Raw genomic sequence first — 17550 nt, forward strand, 5'->3', positions numbered from 1 at the left:
ATATTTTAATGACAATCAAAAAATAATCAGTGTACTATGATATGATGCTTAAACCATAATATATTATGTAAATAAAAACAAAATGGTCATATTATACTAATCAACACATCTTATAACACGTAGTAATATTTTAGTTAGTGTAACGTAGGTACTTATTGACGTAAAATAATGCGTGACTTTTTGGCTTCATATATTGTGCTAAACGATAAGAACATAATATAATAATTATGTAAAATATTAACGACTGACGACGTCATTAGACGATTTTCAGATAATTGTCATCTAATATGCTTGGTGTCTGCTGATAATCATATATTAGCGAATTTATTTTAAGATAAAACTATTATCAAATATTGTTTGTTCATACGTATATTATAATGTTTTAAGATTATCTCTTTCTTATTATATATACAATATAATAAGGTTATTGTATCTTAAAAGCCAATATTTCGAGATGAATTGTTGTATTATAAATCGTCTGGTCTGAGGTTTCTAAGCCTATATCTAGTACCATCACGATCTATGTTCTATACATGTGTATATACCTACTTAGTACTTATATTACTCACATGGTCTGTATTAAGTACATTATCACTGCGTCACACGCATCGACCTCTAATAATATGGTAATCCTACGGAAATGTATTGATTAAAATGTCCTTAACGAGTTACAATAGGTTTTTAACTATAAAATATGCATGCAAATCAAACGAAAATGCTCAAGGATACCTAGTTGTACAAATGACACATCATATTTTTTTTATTGAATAGCATTTGACAGTGTTTGCAAAACGTAGGCATCCAATCTTTAAACTATTAATATAATATAATGCATGTTTTTGCTGTTATTTTATAGGTATTAATTAAATTAATTGACCTATTCATAACTATTATAGCACTGTACTATTTGTTAAAGATATTAATATTACATTACCTAAATTTTGAACCAAGTTTGTCAATCTAGTCTATATTTTATATACATGCATTTTTGTATTAAACATAAAATAAGTATTTATGATTTAATTCATTTTAAACAGTTATAAAAGAAACCTATGTCTCTGCGTTTAAATGATATTTTAATAAAATAATTATCATTATTTATGTTTAATAATATAGATTATCTAAACTGTTTATACATTTTTTAATATTTTAAAACATTGTACAAAACAATTTTATTCTTAATATATTATTTGATTGTACTTAAACGAATTATCACCTACAGTTTTGGCTATGAAGGTTTTCCAATAAAAACTATGTAATTGTAATAAATCTTGTTAATATTACTTGTTGAAGAACTAATAAACTGTTATAATTATGAAATCTAGTTATACGACACGTAAGATGTATTTATGCTTCAATTAAGTGTCTAATTAACTGACATTTTAAGATTGCATATTATGATAAATTTGATCATATTTAAAGGTAACTTACTCTAATTAGGCTCTGTGTAGTATATATTGTCATATTAATTTTGAAAATATACCCAAGTGGGTTTTTCAATATAATAAGGTCTGACTGATGGGATTCAATGTAGTCTACGGTTTTATTTTACAAAGAAATTACACACATGACATAATATAATATGCTGCAGTATATACTGCAAGGTATCATGGTTATTACATTTTGTAAATCCACGCTCTAAAAATAATGAGTCAGTTAACGTAGTCTAAATCGTTAAATATTCTGTCCAAAATGCAATACAATATACCAGTACATTCATGTTTATTAAATTATTTATTATTATTTATTTTTATTGCTTTGTTTCGTCAGTAAAGTATAACGAGCATAGCGTCTCATCCCTGGTATTTGGTATGTCTTATGTACGAGTAGGTATACAAGTGCAAGAGAAAATGGCTCTTTTTAAACGAATACGGTATGTAATATAATAAAAAATTTTTAAAAACACGATAGTTGGGACTTGGCGACGATTCGTAATGCTTTTCATTTGAGTCGCAGCTGCGTTTACCAACTGTACACAGTTGTGTGAATTCGTGAAAGTCTACATTATATATAATACATAAGCTATATGGTGCACACGTCTTCTATTCCATTATTGTTTCTTTATATGTGGAAAAAATTACATTTGTTGTCTCCGTCATACAAGCGCGTAACATGCGAATTTTACGCTCAGCAAATCACGTTTAGCTCCGTTAGTTCAAAAATTAGAGTGAATCGTCTTCTTATAAAATTTAAAGGTAAGACTTTATTATTATTATCCAGACAATATCATACATATTTTAATTTTCAGAGCGAGTAACAAGCAATTCACAATTTTAAAATGCTAATAACTCAATTAAATATAATAAAAATTCCATGACACTGACTAGGTAATAATTTTACATTCAAATTGTATAAGAGGTAAATTCACTCTAATTTTTCGACTTACAGAGCTAAACGTGGTCTGATGAGCGTAATATTTACAATGTTACGCACTTGTAAGACGGAGACAACATGTATATTTAATGTCCCCTTAACTACAGTTGTTTCAGACTATCTGGAGATATTTTCACTACACATAAATAGTCATATTACAATAATAATAATTATTACAATCAGCCGTCTACCGTACTATAAATTAACTGTATGATAGTAGTGGGCTTATGTAGTAACTACTAGGTAATCATTGCAGTGCCATTCCGAGTGTTATACCTATATTTTGTTAGTTCTTAGTTTCTGACACGTATGACATGATATTTACATTAAACATATATTATAATAATATGTACATACACATAAACTAGATCATAAATATTCCAAATTACACTTATAATACGAATGACATCCGGTGTTCATGTTGTGTGATGGTACTTATACAGTAAAGCTTTGCAAAAATTGGTACTCATTTTGAATTGTATGTTATTATTTTTGAAAGCTGATTTAAAATTGCACGCCAATAACCAATTAATATGTCTTACCTGAAGTCCGTCAAACGGAATCTTTTCGAGGCCAATTTTGGTCACTATACGTCTTTTTCGTCGTCCGCACAGCGCACCCGAACCGTATTTTCTGGTACAAAAATTTGATAACGCTTCTTGCTTCTTTGCATACCGATCGTGTCATACAGTTAGGATCCGACACAGACAAATAAAACACACACTGTTGTTTTATAATATGTCAAGTGCTGCAAGAACTGGATATCTCAACTTTTCAGAATTGTTCAAGGTGAATTTCTATTTCTATGGCGAAAATTCATCATCTCACTTATTAGTTATTAATACCATATAAATTAATTAACTAGGTCTACGAAAATAGATAACTCTAGGACTATTAGTTGTATGATTGGTTTCATGGAAAAGCCACTTTCGAAAATTTCGTGAATTCGTGACATACGTGGTTCTTGCACCAGATCCTGTTGTTATGATAAATTATGTTTCTTTAAACTTCACTTGATTAAGTGTTAGTTGCAACAGTAACAGAGTGTCTACCCTATTCGAATTGTCACCTAAACCTTACCAACTCTTAGCGGATCGTGTTAACCTAAGTTATAGCTGTAGCCAGTTGGTTGTTAAATTTTTTTTAACTATATTGTATTTCAATTTCGTAATGGTTTTTTAAGTATTTAAATTTCAATATTGATCTAGAGCTATCTTAGACGAGACTCGAATCATATGTAATGAACACAGTTGAAGAGTATACACGTGGGCAGTTTGGCTTTAAAAAAATGAAAGTTCACAACAAATCAAATTTACACTATGAGTCAACTTATGGAGAAAAAAAACTAAAAAAATACGATCAAGACTTTCGTAAAATTTTAGGACTGCCAAAACAGGCTTATGATATCATTAGATTTCAGGTAACATTAAAAAACTTATAATAAAATTAGGGAAACAAGTACAAATATTGAAATGTTAAATGAACAGACGTCATAGAGTTTACAGTAGATATTATAATAGGCCAAACTAAAACTGGATAGGTTGTAATACAGAAGGAGCCAGTCAGTGATCCAATGATATTATAACAAACTAAATAGACATGAACATATTTCGTGCAGTCGATTCGATAACATATAAATCACGCAGTAGATACCTAAATTATAATATCATATTATACTCATTTAACGTTGCATGATTATAATATTGCTATGATATGTGTTGTGTCACTCTATAATTATCAGTTTACCAATTGATTGCATTCATAAATGATAATATGCACAATATGCATGGCACATCAGATCATCACAATATTATAATCATGCAACATTAAATGAGTATAATATGATATTATAATCCTGCAGGCATCTACTGCGCAATATATGTTATCGAGTCTACTGCACGAAAAATTGTCATGTTTATAGTTTGTCGATGGATTCATGTCAATAGATGTGGTCAATTGATCGAGCGAAAATTGATCATAGACCGAAAATTGATAATGTACGACGATTGATATAGTGTCATGACTTTTAATGTTTTTTAATTTTGATTTTACGCAAATAAACTAACAATAAGTTGTCAATAATTAAAAAAATAGTGCCTATATTTGGTGAAAATTGAACTGAACGTTGAAAATATGCACAGCCCCTCGTAATGATTTTCTATACTTCTATCATGGTAATCACTGCATATATTTTTAAATTTTTGTAAAATCATTGTATTTTTTTTTATGATGGTTGATTTCCTGCAACTTATTATTCAACTTTTAATCGATTGACGAGGTCTTCTTTTTGTAGTATAAATTTCCATACAGATGGATGAATCTATTATATTATATTTTTAATTATTGACAACTTTGTTAGTTCATTTTGTGGAAAATCAAAATTAAAAAAAACATTAAAAATCATGATAACATTTTGACTGGTGCTTATGGAACAATAATATAATATAATAGTACTATATTATAATATATTGCACAGCGTTGGAGTTTTTGTGCATCGATCCTTATCGTTTATAATTGAAAAAAATGAGGTTTTTGCATTTTCAGAAGATAGATATTTTTCTCTGAGTATTTTTTTTTTTTTTAAATCAAATTCTCGGTATACTACATAAATAATTTCTTTGAACGCAATCCAAAGACTATCTAACGATTTCTATGGTATAATTTACAAATGAATAGGCATTCGATTTATAGAAATAATAATATTTTAAAGATATGCAATAATAATAATAATAATAATGCTATGTGCGTCGTGAGTGAATTTGGCACCGATAATTTTTTTTGTTTTTATGTATCGTTGGTATAATGGTACGTCGGATAGTAGTCGTAACGCGTCGAGCTAAATAGGTATCGTCAATAGCCGAGATTCCGTGGGTCTATTTCGGTAATAATCCACTGCAATGTCGGTCGTGTGAGGGTGATGGGAGGGACAACAGATCCGACCGAGCAATCCGATACAAGCGATGACACAATAATAATTAAAGGCACATATTAATTTATGTATATAAACATATAGTTTGTGTGATGTTTTTTTATTTGACAATACTATAATATCACAAATTTGATTATATAAAAAAAAGAATAAACACCGTAAAACTTCACCATACATATTATATTATATGCAATACAGTGCACACGATAAAAAGGCGTACTTACCACTAAATGAGTAGCAATTTGAGCTGGATGGCCCTGAATTAAAATGAAGTTTTTTTGATTGTATTAAAAGGGTGTTTTAAAATACAATTTTTTAGGACATTTGAAATGTGTGTCTCATGGATAGGCGTGCACAATATATATAGGTTAGGTTACGTACATACATTAGGGTGACAATCGAATACATAGAAAAAAAAAATTTTAATATTTATTTTTTCCCACCCACCTTAAATGTTTATTTTGATATAATATATACTTTGTATGTCATACATGTCATACATAATACGTTATTATTGTATAAACGAGTAAAACGAGTGTCGTATAGGTATACTAATTGTTTTAAGTAAATTTAGAGTACCTATGTTCTAAAATCTAAATGAATTATTTGTACATTTTAACATATTCTAGGTACCTTCCTATAAACTCTTAAATACAATTTGTAATTAGAAAAATTTTTTTATATTGAAATTGTTTTACACTTTGTTGCATGCAAAATCGTGTTATATCATAATAATATGCGACTCTTAAACATATACAAATATGAAGTCAATTTTTTGACGAAACCCCTAAAAATCAAATATAATGATCTATTATCATAAAAGCTATGGATAATTCAAGATAAATGTTATGTATAAACTTTGTTGATTTATAACGGGAAAAAACGTAAATATAGAAAGGTTGAAATTTTACTTTTTCTTCTAAGTCACTAAAATTAGTTTTTGTATAATTAAAATGTTATTTGTTAAATAATATTTTTAAGTTCCTAATTAAATAATTCCGCCCCATTTAGAGCAAATTTTTGACAATTGGAACGATCATTAATTATGGTAAGCAATTATGCGTTCAGTGACAGTTTAATTGTTAAATGAATGATGTAACTGATACATAAAAACATGAAATTATTGTATAATATTAATAAATAATTTTATAGATAGGCACAAATAGTGAGGGAACTTAATTTTTTAAGTTATTTTGAGCATATTGTGCTGTACAAAAAGTGATAAATATTTGAATTTTTGTACTTAGGGTAAATTTTACCCACTCAATTTTACTTCCCAAAAATCCCGTATTAAGTGAACATTCTGTGTACATATTTCATAGCGTCCATAAGCTCCAAGCCTACAACAAAGCTAATAAAATATTTTTCACCTTATATTTGGCTTATTCTAATGATAATCTAATAATTATGTATACAATTATACAGATTCCAAATTTCGTGTAACAAACGTGGTGGGTATTGAGTGTGAACCAAAATAATTCATGTATACATTAGACCATACCTGATTTAATAATAAGTTAGAATAGAAAATGTTGCTCTAAATTGTAGTATAAACTCTAAATTAGGCCTTCCAGCAAATCAATACAAACTAAACATTTTTTTTTTGTAAAATACCAGCATGAAAATTGAAAAAATTTATCAAGATTTAGAAAAGTTAAACATAAAATATACGTTGGATGGTATTATTAATACGCATGTATTACATTTATGCAATTTCGTGTTTAAGTACAAGAGTTAAATTGTCTATTTAAATATTTCCTGATTTATTAATCTAAACGACTTATATTTATTTTATAAGTGTTATTGTTAATTAATTAATTTTTTATTTTTTGTAGTGACAATAACTGATTATATAATTTTAGAGTTGTACCAACGTACGCAAAAGTGATTTATTTTAGAAATTTGGGAAAGAAAAAATATTATTTTAGATTTAGATTTTCTCATCAAAATAAAATAGTCTTTTTTTAAAATTAAAAAAAAATATTGAAATTTAATTGAAAGTATAAGATTAAGAAAAGCTCAAATGCTTTAAACAATATATTATTTAGGTCAAGAGAACCGAAAACCATCTATATTTAGTGAATAATGATCCAGTAAAGGTGAAAACAACTATATTAAAGTGTAATGGCGTATGTGTGGGTATTAAACATACTTAAAAAAATATGCTTTCGATTTATATTTCCTTTTAACTTTATTCTTTGTATTTTTTTTTTTATATCACAAATATAATTTGACCTTCAAATTTCAATGGATTCAGAGTTAAATAAAAACTTCTATTTTTTTCAAGAAAATATTATTTTTGTCGTATGGACCAAACATTGAATTAAATGTTTTAATATTTATGTGTTGTATATTATTAGGATTTCTTAAATAATACCTGAGAATTCAATTAATTATTGTTATATTATATCAATAAACTATATTTCATACATTGTATAATATTGTATAGATTTAAAATTTGATTTGATTAAAATTTTCATTGCTTATACGTTAGAGGCAGTTTTTATTGTCTCAAAACTTCACGGACTATCAAAATTTTGATGATATATTTAATTCAAAACACGTAATCACTACGTTATCATAATAATTAGATTAATTAAAAATTAATGTATATACATGTATTATATATAAATCATATGTTTAATACGATTAACACCTAACGTATATTTGGCAGGTTTTTATTTGCAAGCCTTAAAACCGTAGATTTTAAAATCCTTAGATTGGTTATCAATTTTATTGGCAGTATAATAAGCGGATACTATGATAACCAATTCACAAAAGTTTAGGATACCCAAAACCAGTTAATTGCTCTTATTAAAATCGATATTTAATAATATACCCAAAGGTAATCAAATTGATTATTTTGAGCGATATTAATCGTGAATTCACGACGTTTTAAAATCTTAGACGCGCTTGATCAAATTTCGTAGTTTAATAATATTATAATTTATAGACCATTTTAGGTAGACTTTGTTTCTGCCCAATGCGCATCATGATGATTCGGTAACATATTATTCGATGACGTTACAGTTCTGTTCTATGATAAACATATATTTAAATATCTAGTAAAATAATAATAAGAAGAAAAAAACGGTAGGTTAGCCAATAAATACGAAATCATTACTTTTAATATATATAAATAAAGAAAAATTAAGAAAAAACGCTTAAACATGACAACATGACAGCACCCCGGGAGATTAAAAAAACACATACTATTTTTTTTTAGATTTTTACGATTTTTATTTCAATGTCGAAAAAGATTAAAAAAATTTGATAACCAAGGTTCCTCATATATGTTGTTCTTACAATAAAATCAAAAAAGTGGGCAAGTGGGTATCGCTCTGCTGTATAGTAAGTAGAGATGGAGAGTAGGTCACTTAAAGGATAATATGTTAAATTTGAATACAATGATAGGTATCATACTATCATCGTACACGAAAAACGATTCTGAGCGGAGATGATTTATCAGTCTAGGATATATTATATTACCTATATTTTAAATTATAATATATAATATATATGTATATATATATATATTTTTTTTTTGATATAAGTAATTCATTTTTAAGAATGATTTCAGACAAATTGCATATTTCCATGCGGAAAGGTTAATCAATTTTTTCTAAAAGCATTCCATGTAGTTATCATAATACCTTATAGTATCATACATTTGTAACATAGAATCAAGGTGGATTTATAAATTTATAAATTTATAAATCCACCTTGCATAGAATATAAAATATTAATGTAACTAAAAACTATTAGATGATTAGAAGAATAAAATAATGAAATGTAATGGTAACTAATCAATTACCTAGCAATAGGACAAAGTGTCTATAATCATAGAATCTAAAATAAATAAACAAATAATAATCACAATAATATTATGAATTTTCAACATCATATTTTTTTGCAATTTTTCGTAAATATTTTAAATTTAAATACTTATAAGTACACGAAAATTGTGGATAATATTTTTATTATTTTTTACTGCGATAAGTGCAACTTATAATAAACCTTGTATTTAATTTTAAAGATTTTATAGGCATTTAAAAAAAATTAATAATACTAATATAAACATTTGGTTAAAATTTCAAGTATTTAAAAATGATTCCTTTTTGAGTTATAGCAAAATAAAAAAATCAATTTGTTTAAAACTGACTATGCGTAAAAATTATATCGTATCATTTTTATCATTACTTTTTTAGGGGTTTTCCTGACGCTTTTGAAAACTACTAGACGTTTTTCCAAATTACCTCTAAAGTACCAACTAGATAAATTTTCCGTTTCAAAGAGAGGCTAAATTCAACAATCGAAACATTATTTCTACTCCAAAACGTGATGGCAGAAACAATAATAAAAAAAAAACTTTTACTGTCCCAAAACGTGATGACAGAAACAAAAAAAAAAATATTCATGGTTTTGACGAATTTTTACCAATATTTGAACTTCAAATAATAATTTGATAAATTGAAAATTTCAGTTGTCTATAATAGATATCTCAAAAAAGTCAAAATATTTTGAAAATTAAATCATGTAAAGAAAATACCAATCCAAATAACTGGTAAAATTTTCAAGTATCTACGACTTATATTTTTTGAAAAATAACAAATGTTTAAAATCGTTTGAGGATAAATCGTTATCGTTACGCTATTTCGTAAAAATTTAAAATTCAAACGCACATAAAATTTTTCCTATAATGATGCTTCAAGTTTTCTCTATAGCTACTTGAAGGAAAACTAATGGAAAACTTAATGTTGTTTTTTTAATCCTTAGTTATAAACACAAAAATTTTTAAGATTTTTCAACTTCAAAATTACTTGCAAATTTTCGCGTTTTCGACAGATTTCGTAAAAATTTTAACTATAAACGTTTATAAAAAAAATTTGTGACTAACGATTTTTGATTTTTCTTAGCTACAATAAGAACAACTCATAAGGAACCTTGTATTAAATTTTCAAGTTTTTGTGGTCATCCAAAATTTTTTTACCGATACTTCAAAAAAAAATCGAAAAACAAGTATTTATAGTGATTAGTTTTTGAATTACAACCTTATAAAAAAATCGATTTTGTCGAAAACTGGTTTTGCGTAAAAATTCCCGTTTTTCTGTCATTTTTTTTTCTCGATTTTTTTGAAAACTGTTGGAAAATGTTTACTTTTGACCTCTATAATACACCAAGGATATTCACTTTTACATCGGAAACCACCCCCAAAGTTTGAAATTGAAACATTATTTCGACTAGTTATGCTATACACAGACACAAAAAAAAAAAAAAAAACACACACACACATCATTGTAAAATCAATACATTCATCACTTCGTTCAGAATCTAAAACATGCATCATTGTAAAATGAATACATTCTTCACTTCGTTTAGAATCTAATACATATTGTCATAATTCTTTTATATAAGCGTACAAGAAAACAATCTATTTATAATTTGAACTAATCACGAAGTTAAAAACGATTTGTCAGTAATATTTTGTTCAAATAAATGTCAATAAAATTGATTTAATAGTAGAAGTTTAACGTTTCTAATATTGATTTACGCTAATGAAAGCATAGAATAACCGCCATTATAATGGTATATATTATTATTTATTACCTTATAAACACATTGATACCTAATATTGATGTATGGTACAAAATAATGGTAAATAAAATGGTACATAAAATGATTGATCTTTTTTCCTGCGTGTTCAAAGATCATTGTAAGTGCTCGGCTAAATTACATAAATATTTTTTTCAGCGAATATATAATATACTATAATAATTACGTTGTGAATTCGACTACAGATTTTCAACGACCAGGCTCAATCACAGAGAACTGAGTGAATAGAGATTTCGAAATATACTTATTAAAGATAGTTTCCCATCGGCCATCGTAATCTCAATTTAATTTTACTAACTAGTTCAATATTTGTTGATTAAAAATTAATTATTTAACGCAATTTTTTTCAACCAGTTTTCATATACACGGTACGATTTACCTTGAAACATTAAACTACAATCGCATAATAATATTATATTTAAAGTGAACTCTGGTTAAAATTAAAACTGTATGCTTGGATATTTTTTATTAATGATAAATTACTTTTTACATTTAAAATAAAATAATTTGAATAGTAATTTATCGGTAATATTATATATCTACATGTCGTCAAATTTATAAATAAATTGCATTTCCTACAATAATGTAGTAAAATATCTTCTATAATTAATCTTAAAAACTAATTACTTTTATGATTGTCTTAATTAGACTTGAAAGAATTAAAACAAAGTACTAAACAAATAAAATGTTCAAAATTGAACTATTTTTAGATAAAAAATGTTGTGACCAAATAATTTACATATTATAATTTTTAAACATAATTGTATGTATATAATATGGTAAATATTGAATTGTAAAAAATAATTCTGATAATATAAAAAAATAAAAAAAGGTTTAATTATTTTAATTTTATTGTTCTTTTAATCATATATTTATACTTATAAAAATCGGATAAGTAAGTGGATGTCACTCTGTAGTATACAGTAGGTTACAAGTGGGTTATTACTGTAATGGATCGTATTAAATTTGAATTCAATTATATGTAATATCAATGTATACGAAAAACGATTCTGAGTGGAGATGGTTTATCAGTCTAGGATATGTTATACTCGTGATACTATATTAATTATTATATTGTTATAATTTCAAAAAAAAAAAAAAAAACGTCGTCCGTAAAATCGTGAAATCGTACGTTTTTACTCTTTTAACCGCTGTTATTTCGAGTACCGTTTCGAAAATCGAATAATAACCTATTTAAAGTACCAGCTCAAAAACATTACCTTTCAGAAAACATGCTACACTTGATACTTTTGAGCAAGTTTAGAGTGAGAAAAAGTGTTTACAGAATAAAAAAGAAAAATAAATAAACATTATTGTAAAACCAATGCATTCCTCGCTCCACTTAGAATCTAAAACTACTATCTATAAAACAAGAATATGTATTTTAATAATGAAACAGTGGTGAAGTAAACGTGTTTAAACATATTACTATATCAGCGAAATCGTAATTTTTTTTTGGCAAGGTTATTTTTGACCAATTATTATTAAAAGAAATCGAAAATTAAACAATTTTTTCACTCATAATAATTCATTTTACTAACTTGATTTCTATAACTCTGTCTTGTAAGTTGTATTGTATCAACAATTTAATCGATTCAATGACCAGACAATGTATAGCATTATAAAATGATAAATATGCTTATTGCTTACATAGGTACTTTAAATAAGATACTTCAGTAACAATGTAACTATTAGTAAAATTGTTTGAAATAGTGTATACAAATATGTAATAGCTGAAATATTATACTACAGGGTTATAATAGACTTTAGTTACCTATAATGTTTATTATTAATTGTAATATTTTAGTGATAAAGTAACCTAATTTTGATTTTAATAAATAACACCGTCTTTTGAATATATCAATTGCGATGAACAGTACCTAAAATTGTATTATAATCACTTTATTATCTCTTTTCTGAAGAGACTGATAACAAATTATAAGATCAAATTTGAATAAAAAAATAGTTTTAATCAAATAAACCGTCCAGTGAATTAATTTGATTTAGTGTCTAAGTGTCTATATAGGTTTGTGTACGTAAATAAATTGCTAAAACAATAGCTGTTCTCTGCTGATTTTTACATATAACTATACAAATTAAAAGAGTAATTTTAAAACTAATTTAAAAGTTTTCATAACTCTACATAAAATTCCATTAAAACTTGTATTACATATTTTAATGAACATAATAATTTATAGTTTCTTTAAATATTATATTACATTTTGTACCTATATAAGTAGGTAGCGTGAGTATAGAATGTATAATACTAAAGTCTATATATAGTTCTATACGACAATAGATATTTATTTTAGTTATGTGTTTCAACTGGTAACTACTGCCTATATTCGCTTAATATAATAATATTATGATTATATTTTAATTTCAATAATGACCACACGCAGATTTAAAGTCATACTTGCATACAGGAATATTGTAAACGGTCTATCGTTGTCGAATTGTTTTTTAAAAGTGAAATTTATAGCCATAGGTACCAATATCTTAATATGATTTGAGTAAAATAAAATAAATATTGTTTTGTTTTTTATGATAAAAAAATATTGATCAATTCTTCGACAAGTTATACTAGATTTCTTAACGACTTTGATTACGCCATCGTTATTGCAGCTGCTGCTGTTAGGATATGGGTAAAGTTTCGATTTTACATTACATTATTATGTTTCCTGTCGAAAAACGCCCATGGACGTCCCAAAAAACATGACCAGATTTCTTCTATATAATGTAAATAAATATATACCACTTCCTACTTCCCGATAGACATCGTTATTCGCTGTGGCACGTTTCAATATCGAAGGACAACAAAATATTATAAGGATGGCGCTCTCTCTTTAAAAAAAAAACAACAGATTTTTTAATTTTTTATGACGATTACGTGTAACGAATAATCATTGTTTAGTGGTTACGAAAATACAACTAAGAGGTTGACACCAATAATCAGAATAATAATACATACATGACTGAATAATCATAAGGCACAAACCAGTTCAATTTCCTACCAAAAATGATAAAAACGTACTTATTACAGTAGTTAGCATTTGGCATAGGGTTACTAATAAACAATAGTAATCTACCTATATTAATTATTAGCTGTTTCTAATTACTTACTGTGGAATGATTGTGATTATAAATTATATTGTTATTATTGCAGTTATTACTATCGATTGTCATCATTATTCTGACATTTTTTATATCTCATAAAATTGTTGTGCCTAAATTTGGGCACGCCAAAGTTTATAGACTCAAAACGTTACAGAATTTTGTTGAGCAGTCGTTTCTTGTATTGAATTCTTAGCAAAGAAATAAAAAATATAATGTAAGATCTTCCAATATAATATTTTAATTGTTTTAATTCTTTTCGCACTAAACATAGATAAGTTTTGTAATTTGAAATTAAAGATTATTTCATACATTTAATAACGTTCTTGCAACTGTTATATTTTGATTTATTTCATACATGAGTTTGTAAATACTTTCTGTTGTACAAGTAATAAGTGTGTAATTTTATATTATAACTTTACTGCCTTTAGTTATTGCTAATAGATTTGATAAGTAAGCTATTCCAAATGGTTTATTTACTTTAACGACGTTCATATATCCAATTAATCATATTATTATGAACAATTTACGCGTATTTGGTGTCCAAAAGCTCACTACCATAATGTCTATGGATATTAATAAGATTAAAATATATAATATGTAATACTGTGCACAAATCGATTGCACAAATCGATATTTTTAAGTGAAGTTTAAAAAATGTTTGTCATATTAAATAATACTATGTGTCATGGACAAAAATATCTACTTATATCTCGTATTTTCATATTGCATGCTTTAAATGAGACATATTATGTTGTCCTCCAAATTGTAGACAGTATAATAAAACCTCAAACCAATACCAGTCTTAAGTCGTTCACCAATTAATTATTGTCAACCAAGTCCATGGAATACAATACTATTATAATTTATGATAGCATTAAAATATTTGCCATGTCATATATTGTCGTATTATGTCAGTTCTGCACACTAAAGACTTATATATTATTATACTCTTCTAACTAATTAATATTATATAAAAGTCTGGGTTCCAAATATTGAAATAGATTAATATTATATTCTTATCGGGATTGACATGTTTGACACAGTTTTCCACAAAAGTACGCGACTGTTAACATCCAAAATCGACGGGTAGGTACTATCAATATTAAGGTAACTCGAAATTAAAACAAAAAGGATAATAATAATTAGCGATAATTTCAAAAACAATACAATGCATAATATTATCATAATATATTTTTACAATTAATATAATTTAAAAAAAAAAACTTCAATAAACATTAATCTGCAATATACAGAAAGATAATTCAAATTAAATATTATATCAAATTTCATAGGTAACTAAGTTTTTATAATTCACGCACAATATTTCGTAGTTGCCTATTATCCACAATTTTGGTGCCTGGGCCCTGTACCTATTAAATTAATTTCGGTTCAACTGCTACCGTTAAAAAAAGTGTGCAAAGTACAATATTATGATCATCGTATTTTCCATTTAATATACACAATATAATTATGTATTATGTATTTATATTTCATATATTATTCTACCCGACAACCCTCGATGAAGACTAAAAAGAAAATGGTGTAGGGATCTTTTACATTAATAATCATTTTAGTCAATAACTAACGCACGTGCTGGGTGTTATCAATGAATAACTTCCAAATCTTAATATTCGCCGTCATTTTATATTCTATATTTCTATATACATTTTTATATATTTTTTATCAAATCTAATAATTGTAAAAAAATTTGTATAGATTGTAGATGTATTTTAAATAATAAAAAAAAATTTAAAAAAAAAACATTCAACTGTATATATGACAATCAACGGCCTACTTTAACTAAACAATTAGAAGGAATAATTATTATACCTACCTATAACCTATATTTTAACAACTTCAAATAGGTATGTTACAAAATTACAACTAGTTCAAACATAATAATATTAAATCATATCACATATGGTATAGGTACACATTTGTAGTATGCTATACATTTGTTATTTACAATATTTTCAAACATTATCTTAAGCAACAACTTTGGTAAACAGCATTGGTATACTTTATTCTCTTTGTTCTATCGGTTTTTGGATCATTGTCGTTTGTTCGGGTTGTTGAAAACTCTGTGTGTCTTGTATTGGTTTCAGTGTTGTACGATTGAGAACGTTTTACCTTTTTAGCGACACGATTGAGAACGATTGTCGGCAGATCAAAGAAACAATATTTTGTACCTTAAAATCAAACGATTGAGAACGATTTTTCGAGCGACGTTGTCATTTATCTTAACTTTTAATAATAATTTTTAGTCCTGGGATTTTGATCCAAGGGCATATTTTTTTGGTGTTTTGAAATTTTGCCAATTAAAACTGATATTTTTTTTTGCATTTCTTTACAAAATTCGCCTTAAATTTGTTTATAAAATGAACGAAAATTTTTGCGATAATAACCAAAAGACTTTTGGCATGTTTGCTTTTAATTTTGGATTTTTTTAAATTTTTAATCTTAAACTGACAAATAAAAATATAAATATGTTCTAAATAAATATTAATTTTTTTAATTTTAATCTTAAAAAATGCCTTAAATAAGTGGTAAATGTATTGATTTTACAATGATGTGTGTGTGTTTATTTTTATTTATCAAATTTAATTCTACATAAATTTATTCTGTAACCAAAAACTCAACGAAATATAGTAATTGATATGTATTATATATATTGTATATTTTATTTATATTTTATATTTTTAATTAATGTGGCAACGTTGTATAAAATTTGGCAGGTAAAAACGTTCTTAATCGTGTTCTACCCATCGGTTTAGTGTACAGCCTTTATTTATTATTATTATTATTATTTTTTTTTTATTATTAATTGTATTGTAAAAAATATAATTTTTTTATAAAATTCATTAATTGCGTAGTTTTTAGCTGGCGTTACATTTTTGGTTTTATTTTTATTATTATATAATATGGAGGAAATGGCAACATTTTTGAAAAAAAAATACACCAATCAAATTCGAACCCTATTCGAAGTTTTTCGGCGAAATAACGAAACATGACAATATGAGGACAATCCTGTTTTAAACGCAACGTATGGTCAGTAATCAAAAGTTTGAACACGTCTACACGCACTGACACACTGTAACCGCGGTGACGATGGTATATGGTAGTGGTTATTATGTGTTAAGGGAGGTTTACAATTCACCTTGTCGTGTTCATTATATCCAATACATAGCTATAGGTGACAGAATGTAGGGCCACACGTTACCTATGTATTAAAGATTACAGAACACGACACGTTGAGTTGTGAACACCCTCCACCCTTAATGACTGTTTAATTCGACGAAATATACGAATATGACTTGTCGTGCAAGTGCACTCACACGACCACACCACAGTGAAAATCTCTGTTGATAACTCGGAAGTAAATCCGTCGTAAAGGATAACAGCAGTCTGCATGCGCTGGTATGAGCATATTAAGTTTATCTCGAATATTTTAATTCATCGATTTCTCTACGATTGACTTATAATAAGATATCATTTTGACCATATGCCTGCAGTGACAA

This window comes from Diuraphis noxia, unplaced genomic scaffold (assembly GCF_037042655.1).
Source record: "Diuraphis noxia isolate RWA-SAM2 unplaced genomic scaffold, SU_Dnox_SAM2 contig0004, whole genome shotgun sequence".
Classification (NCBI taxonomy): Eukaryota; Metazoa; Arthropoda; class Insecta; order Hemiptera; family Aphididae; genus Diuraphis; species Diuraphis noxia.